This window comes from Netta rufina, assembly GCF_964035555.1.
Source record: "Netta rufina genome assembly, chromosome: 14".
NCBI classification, from domain to species: domain Eukaryota; kingdom Metazoa; phylum Chordata; class Aves; order Anseriformes; family Anatidae; genus Netta; species Netta rufina.
The window spans coordinates 7,619,625-7,628,371 of NC_140137.1; positions in this window are offsets into that span (position 1 = coordinate 7,619,625).

Genomic DNA, 8,747 nt, shown 5'->3' on the forward strand with positions numbered 1-8,747 from the left:
CTCCTGCATAGGGAGCCTGCATGCAGAGAGCAGGCACCAGGAGCCTGCCAGGGGCTGTGCAGGGTGAAACCTTGCCAAAACCATCTGAGCTCACCGAAATCTATCAATGGCAAAATACCAAATGGCCTGGTTTGCGAAGGAAGGAGCTCTGGGGACTGTTTCCATAAGGACGCAGAGGGTGCAGTGGTTAATACAGAACTGCATTTTGTCCTTAACAGGCTGAGTTAAAAGAAATAGCACAAACTTTCCTGGCGCCTGGGGAGCTGCGTGCACCCAGCAGGGCACAGCGGCTCCTCCACAAGGCCAGGGCCATCACGGGAGCAGGTGTGATGGAGAGCCAGCAGCAGCACGCAGCAGCGCTTTCTCCCTTCCCTTTCCTTTTTGTGCATATCCTACTTCTTCAAAGCTGCTGACCACCCCAGCTCTCTCTCTTTCCTCGCCTCTCTCCAAGAAGTGTGACATTATCACCATCCGCAAAACTGCCAAACTCTCCTTTGCGTTTCCCTGCAGGGCTGCTCTTCAATTAAAAACTTCCCTTGATGTTTTAACTTTCACCTCCCTTAATTGCGGCTCCTTCTCCAGCCTCCTTCCCCTTGTTAACACGAGATCAAACCGCTGGTTAATGGAGCTTTGCGGCGGGTAGCAAAACCCAAGACCACATTGGGAGGGCAAAGGCTGCCAAATCCAGGCTGTGAGCAGCCTGGGAGCAAAAACCAGGGGAAAAATAGAGGCTGCAGGCCACGCATGGCACGATCCTGCCCTTGCTGCATGCTCCCTGGCTCCAGCAGCGAGTGCTTCATCTCTGGGCACAGGGACATCTCCTGCCCCCCTCCTGGAGCATCGCCACCCCCAGGCATCTGAAAAGCAGGAGTTAAAAGTAGGGAGAGTAGAAAGGAGATGGCACATCTTTAATTTGCCTTCTGATTTATGAGCAGGTGAGCCTCTCCCCTGCCAAGCTTTACTGCACAAAAAGAAGAGGGTTAGAAACACTTCATAAAAACATTGAACACTTCACAAATTTTGCAAGTCCTCCTTGTGCAGGGAGCAGGGTAATTCTCTGCGAATTATTCATTTTAAGAATGCAGCGTGTGTGCGAGCAAGGCAATCGCGCACCTTTATTTTATGCTCAACCTTGGCTAAGTTCAGAAGCCTCTGATTATAAATATACACACACTCAGACATCTTAAAAAGCTGCTCATTTGTGAAAAAACAATCTTCTCATGAAATAGTGAACTGGAGGCTTTCCTGGGAGCGGGTTCGGGGAGGACAGCGGCTGGCACCCATGGCTCAGCTCATCCCAATGTCCCCAGAACACTTCTACAGAAGGGACAAACCCATCTCCAGCTGTACCCATCACTGCTTCTCTTTCTTCAGTCCCAGCGAGCCTCGTAGCTTGTAAACACTTAAATCGTCCTCACCAACGCACTTGTAAACCCTAAAGCGCTGCTTTGAAATACTTCTGTGACTTCAGATGCAGATTCTATATTTCTGGCCTTTAAAAATTTCTGATGTTACACGCTTGGATGTCATTAAAAATTGCTGGTTTGTGGCGTGCAATCTCCTTCCAACATGGTGGTGGGGAGAGGGCCGGGAGAGCAGGAGCTGGAGCAGAAGGAGCACTCGGAGCCCGTGATGCCTCTACCAGAGCCCTGCAGCCAGCCTCGTGGGCTCTGCGTGCAAACACACCTGAAGCTCTGTGATAAATTCTGGAGAAGGCACCGTGCATTTTCCATAGACAATAATTTTGATCAACAGACAGAAAATCACTTTTATAGGGGCTTTCAGAAGGCTGCTCATCTGCATGAGCCTCTCACCGGGCTCTGAGGATGGCTGGGCACAGGGCAGAGCTCCGGAGAGCTGGCAGAATGATGAGTTTTAGCCTTTGCAGATCATTTGAACGCTCTAATGAGGTGCCTTAACAACACCAACGAGCCACCTGATACAGCGGGATGAAAGCCCGTCGCTGTGGCAGTGATTTTCCTGGAGGCGCGTTTCATCTTCAGCTGCTGGAAGCGTTGAGGTAAAAATTTATCGCATGCCCTCCCCTAATAAAATGTGATGTTTTTACTGGAGTTTTTATCTAAATGTACATTTAGCTATGAATTACACCACAAGGCGGGCGCAAGCTTTGGTTGGGCCTACGACACGGAGCATAAATCCCGGCTCCCCGGCAGCTTCCCAGGACTGCAGCCCCTGCCTGAGGGCACGAGGGGCTTCTGTGACTGTGCTGGGAGCTGCTCATGCCCTGCAGGGGGATAACAGCCCCGGGGGCTCACCTGCTGCTGGTCAGAAGCCAGAGGCCAGCAGCACCAGGCACCGCGCATCTTGCTGCTGCTGGGGACCCTGAAGGGCTCCAGAATAAGCACACCTCACTTCTGACCCCAAAACAATCCTGTCCTCGTGCTTTGAAACCTGCTGCATGGCCCCATAGATCACCTAGGCTGGAGGAGACCTTTGGGCTCACCAGGCCCAGCCACCCCCAACCGCATTCCCCCACTGAGCCGTGTCCCCAGGCACCACGTCCACACGTCCCTTACACACCCCCAGGGTGGGGACCCCCCCAGTGCCCCGGGCAGCCCGTCCCAGTGCTCGGCCACCCTCTGCGGGACCAAATCCTGCCTGAGGCCCGCTCTGGGCCTCCCCTGGTGCAAGTTGGTGCCATTTCCTCACGTCCTGCCGCTCATCACCTGAAAAAGCAGACAGCCCCCCTCCCTGCCACAACCTCCTCTCAGGTGGCTGCAGGGCACCCCATCGCCTCAGCACCCTAAAACCCCACAGCCCCAGCACCCCTTGGTGCTCCCAGCAGCCGTGTGAGGCTCAGAGAGGAGGGGACGAGGCGCAGGGTCCCAGCTCCCATGGCCGCCAGCAGCAGGCTTGCCTCCAAATCCCCAGCCCAGCACCCATGGGCCCAGCCCGTCAGCCACTGCTGATCTGATTGATCCTAACGAGGCGCCGGGAGCGGGGCAGCAGGGCCGTGGCGAGCTCTGGGGAGATGGGAAGATGACGGGTGATGGAGCGGTAGCAGATGGCGTCTCTCAAGGATAATGGCAGGACAGTAATCGCAGGAGACAAGAGGAGAGCTGCTGGCTCGCTCTCAAGGATGTGTCTGAACAGCCACGGGCAGCGTGAAGCTCGCAGGGAAGGAGCTCGTGGGGGGTGAAAGCTTTTGTCTGCAGACCCCGAGTGCCACAGCCTGAGCCTGCCCCCACCCGAGCTCAGAGCTGCCCCTCACAAGGAAGTCAGGGCAAATTAGAAGCGCTAATTAGACCACTGGCGAAACACCACCTCCACTCAGTCATGTGGATTCAGCACCCAGGCGCGTTCGTGCCGGAGGAAGGTTGCTCCTGCCCTCACAAAATATTCTGGGTTTGCCCCGTGTTTGTTCACAGGGGCTTGGGCCCCGTATCTGCCGAGGACGTTTCGGCTTCTGTCAGCATTTGTCTTGCAGGATGTAGCAGTGACCGAGGCAAACACACCCTTGGGTCAATACAGGCCGCTATTTATATCTGCAGACCTTATTAGGAGTGCCAAATTGGGCTATAAGGCCCTGATTTACGGGAGCACTTAAGCCTGTGCCTAACTTTAAGTACACAAGTAGATCCATAGACTTCAGCGGTTTAAGGTTCAACATTTGTAAGTAACTTGCTGAACAAGGACCTACATTATTCATCCGAAACCCCAGGTAATGCATTCTTGGGAAAGAACTGTAGCAAACGCTGCAAATCCCTGCTGAAAGGGCATTGTCAAACCCGGGCTAGATGGAGAGATTAGCTGGGATTGCTTCATAAACAGCACACATGTGTGGGTACATTTAACGTGAGGCGATGCAGTCGGGCTGCCAGAGGTGCCAGGAGGGGAGAACAGCAGCACAGGGAGCATCCCAGCACGGGGCAGCCCTCCCCTAACACAGCCACAGTGGGGACAGCACAATTAAGCAGCAGGAGGTGATTATACTGGGGACACTCGTGCAATGTGAGCCATAACACAGCCGGGGCTTCAGCTCTTGTTATGGCAATCAAAGTGATATAAAGGCAGGCAAGGGTGAAACACACTCACAGGATACTAACAGCACGCAAAGCCCCTACTTCAGGGCCCTCACCCCATTTTTCAGAGCCTCCCCCACAGGGTGACAGAGCCATGGTACCTGTGCAAGGTGAGCAGAGCCAGCGCAGCATCCCTGCAGGACAAGCCTGGGGACCGTACCCATGAGACATGGAGCAAAGCCACCCCACAGCTGGGCAGGGAGCAGGCACTCAGCCTGAATGCACCTCCAGGGCTGGGGGAGGCCCCCAGCGAGGCTGCTGCCAGCACCCAGCGCCCACCATGGGCACAGCTGGGCCACATCAGGCCCTGATGCCCAGAGCATTTCAGCCCCGTAAAGCCTCAGCTTTTGCCCACCAGAGAAGGGGAATATCCCTGTGACCCCTGCTGGGCTCTGGGCACCTTGTTGTCACCAGTTGAGGTCACCTCTGCTGCGTGCTCCCCTCCATCCTTCCTGCTGGGTGCATGAGGGCAGCCACGGGGCACCTCTGCAGTGCAGCCAGTTCCCAGCAGAGTGAAAAAACACAGTGAGCAGAGAGGAAAAAATATGCAATTATGTTAAAGAAGCACGTAGAGGCATGTAGAGACACTTCTGTACTTTCTCAGAGCAGAAGGGATGCACTCAAAACACAAGCTGAGGTCCAAACAGCCGACCCCAGGAGTGGTTTGTTGCAGCTGGGCAGGATGTGTCCTGCTGGCCGTACCGTGCTGCTGGCAGGGTCCTGAGCTCGCAGCTCGCTGGGGCGCAGGGAGGGACATGCCCTCGGCAGTGGCACAGCCAGCATTTCCCTTCCTGCTGCTCCACCGAGCGCTGCCAGTCGTCGGCAGCAGCCGCGTTGTGTTCGCAGGGAAAGCGCCGCGCGTGCTGTGCTGCCGGGGTCCTGGGGGCGTCTGGAAAAATGAGCTAAAACGACGTGGTTTTGAGCCATTTCATAAAAAGTAATAGAGAATTATATCCCTGATGCACAATTCCACCAGAATTGAAGAAAGGAAAAAAAAATAAAGAGAAAAAAAAAAAAAGAAAGAAAGACGTCTGCTGCAAGGCTCTCGTTCTGCATTCAGCCTTATGAGCAACAGGAGAAATCCTCGCCGCACCCAGGCACATCCGTCAGTGCCCCCCGAGATGATGCCCTGTTGCCCTGTTTGGCATTTCCAGACACCATGCTGTGCCTGGGGGCCCCACCTCGTGTCCCCACATTTTCCCCATGCTGGGGCCGCCTTGTCCCACACTGGGGCTGTGGCCGGAGGGGATTCGAGCAGGAGAAGCAGGGCGAGCCAAACTATGGATGCCTCAACCCCTGCTATTTGCCCCCGTGTGCATCGCCAGTATTTTGTATTAAAATATATGCTGTTAAATTTATGCCTTAATATATATACGCGTAATGCGGCTGAGTTACGGTTGCTGTGGGAACTATAACTTTCTTTTTTTCCAAGAGGCTGTTATATGTCTTATTATGTTGTATCATCTGGAGGCTGGCTGCAAACAAGATTGCTGCTGTTAATCCTTCAGCACGGGGGGCAGGCTGCAGCCCTCTCCTCGCACCCCGGGCTCCTCCCTGCTGGTTGCCACCAGAGGGATGTCCCCAGCCCCGGTCCCACAGCACCCATCTATGGCCTCATCCGTGCCTGCAGAGGACGCGGCTCCTGCCTGGCCAGGGAACATCTTCACCCCCGTGCACAAAGGCGAGGCAGCACCCAGAGGTGTCGAACCCCTTGTTGAAAGCAGGATTCGTCCCCAAAAACCCAGCAGTGGGTCTCCTAACGGCGCTGTTTGCATTCTGCTGCTGTGAGCCACCGAGGTGGCTGATTAAAAGCTTTAATGGGCCATGGAGAGGGCTGAGTTGCTGGGAGGCAGCTGTAAAAGGCTCCCACCGCCGCTCAGCGCCGCGGTCACCGGAGGTGCGAGCAAAGGACGGGTTCTGCAAGCACACGGCCCCTCTCCCCGCGATGAAACGCAAATTGCTCGCAGAGAAACCGCTCCGGGACATGGATGTTTATGAGAAGCTTAATGGCCTTCTCATTGGTTAAATATTTATTCCTTCTCTCTCACCTCTTTCCTTTTTTCATGTGCAGGACGTTCCGTGTATAAAAGCCTTGCAGTTTCTAGCTGTTGCCCTCTGGGTCCTCCCTGGCTGGGGGACAGGAAGGTTTTGGGGTGCCCCGAGTCAGCCGACAGGAGGCGAGGCGTCCCTTTGGCTTTGAGCAGTTGTTAAATCCCATCCGGGTGGCTTCCAAGGCCGCTGTCACACAGAGGGAGGCCCGTGGGGTTTTGTCAGCTTCAACCTGGATCCAAAAGGTCAGATGAGGATGAAGAGGAGGCCACGTCTTCCCCAGCCACCCTTGTGGGGCACAAACAAGCCCACGACCCACACAAGCTGTGCTTTGCTCCTGTGGCACATCCCTGCTCACATTTCCCTCCCCGAGCATCTCTCCGTGCCCAGCCATGAAACATGCTGCTGGAAAAGCACCGTGGAGAACTGGCAGAGCTCTCCCTCTGGCAGGACCAATATTTTCCAGTTATTTGTGCACTCCCTGAACCAGGGCTCCTACTGTCACCACAAAACCACACACCGCAGGGCACGCAGCCTGTGCGTTTAGCAGCCTGTGCGTTTAGCTCCCCGCTGCCTTGGGCCAGGCATCGCCGCTGTTTTTATCGGGGAAAACGCAGTGCTGGAGGTTTGCTGTGCCAGGTGTGGGTCAGGAGGAGCCGGTGGGCCTGGTAGGGACCACCCGGACCCACCACCGCGTCCCCTCTGTGTACATGACCTGCTGGGTGTCCCACAGGTGTGACCACGGGGTTGGGTGGCCACAAGGGCCACGGCCACATGTCCCTGTGCTGGGCTTTGTTTGTGGTCAGAGCCCAGCAGAGGGGAGCCGCGGTGCTGTGCCTGCAGGTGGAGGCTCCCAAGGACAGGATGCGGGGAGGGAGCCAGCAGGAAAAATGAGACCAGGCATCCCGACCCACGGAAAGCTGCAGCATGGCAGGCCCGGATAGGACAGCATGCTGCTGCTGGCTGCGCTCCTGCTGCCAAGGGAAGGATTTCAGAGCAGTGGCCAGCAGGAACCAGCTCCTTTGGTACATCCCAGATCTGCATTTAGGCTCCCCAGCAAATGCCAGCTGGAAGGAAGCTGGCACAAAGCTTCCATTTGCAGTCAGAAGGGTTTTGGGGGAATTGATCTCTTTGGAGTCCTTTGGAAACCTTGCTCTGGTGGGTTTCCACACTTACTGTCCTCCTGCAGCCCAGCTCACAGGACCGCAGGGCACATTGGCCCCGGCTGGCGGCTGCTTTGGATGCTGGAAGCCACTGAAGGCATCTGCGCAGGTACTGCCAGACACCAGCCTCACTGCTGTGACCTGCAGTTGCAGAAGCATGAAATGCTTTTGAATTTGGAGAAAAAACAACAACAACAACAAAACAGAAATAATTCTCGTGACTGCACAGCATCCCTGACCTCTGCGCTGATAAGAGCGGGACCAGGAGCCCAGCCTGTCGGCCAGCTGTGCCCACCATCTCCCGCTGGGGGTATCGGGGATGGGAGCACCCTCCTGGGACCTCTCCCGGTGCTTCTGTGGCCTGGGATGGCTCTGCTAGGGAAACTGGAAAGCAGAGATAATGCTCATCCTGCTGTGCAACTAATGGCATTGCCATCTTGGAGGCTTTAAAGTGGCCGGAGCGAGCATTAGGGGGTTTTGGGATCCATCACTTTTTCTCTTAGGCATAACAGCAGGTGACATCTGTTTCTACCTTTTAGAGACGCCTCTGATGTCATGACTCGCCTGCTTCAGAGAGAGCCCTTAACCCCTAAAAATCCAATAAAGGCACTGGAAAGGAAACTTCTCTCCCTTCTTTATGACCTCTCCCAAAGTGACCAAGCTATTAGGGCAGTCCCTCGCCCTACCAGCAGGGCAGGGGTATTTCACTCTCCAGACCCCACTCTGTCACGATTGCCATGATGTGCCTCACCCATAGCCCCCAAACACTGCAGCTCTCTGCAGCCTGAGAGCTGGACACCCCAGCACCCACCTCCAACAGCGGAGATGCACAGGAGACGTGGGGATCCTCAGAGGCCAGAGGCTCAGACCCCTCTGGGACATCCCCAATGTGCCCCAGCAGAGGCTCAGGCCCACCCGGGGGGCTCTGAATTCTGGCTCAGCACGATGCCAGCAGGCAGCTCTTGCTTCAGATGTCCCCCGCCCTGTGGTCCAGAGCCCATCTGCACTCCACGTGCACGCTGTTCTCCCCGAGGGGCATGAGCATCGCTGCAGAGCATGGAGAGCAAAGAGGACAGGAACGCTGGCGAGGTTCAAGCACCGGCGGGCAGGCAGGGAAGCCTACGAGGCCATGACCTGCTCCCAGCTCCAGCCTCACCACGCATGGATGGGACATGCTGAGCCCCCCAAACCCAGGCACACAAGAGGGGAAGATAAAATGGGCAAAGAAAGGCCGGGCTTACTTGCAGGAGCAGAGACAGCTTCCCCCACGCAGAGCCGTGGGCACAGCAGCACCTCGCACCCCCTCTTCCCCTGCCCACCCACCCTGATAAGAGCCTTGCAGCTCTGTCCCCTCCGTCCCCATCCTGCCCAGCTGCCTGCAATGGACTTTTCCTGCCGGAGGGTTTCTTGCTGGCACAGCGGGGCGCGTTGTGCAGGGCAGCAAGGAGCCCGAGCCAGCAGGGAACGGGCCAGCTCTGCAGGCTGGCGACAG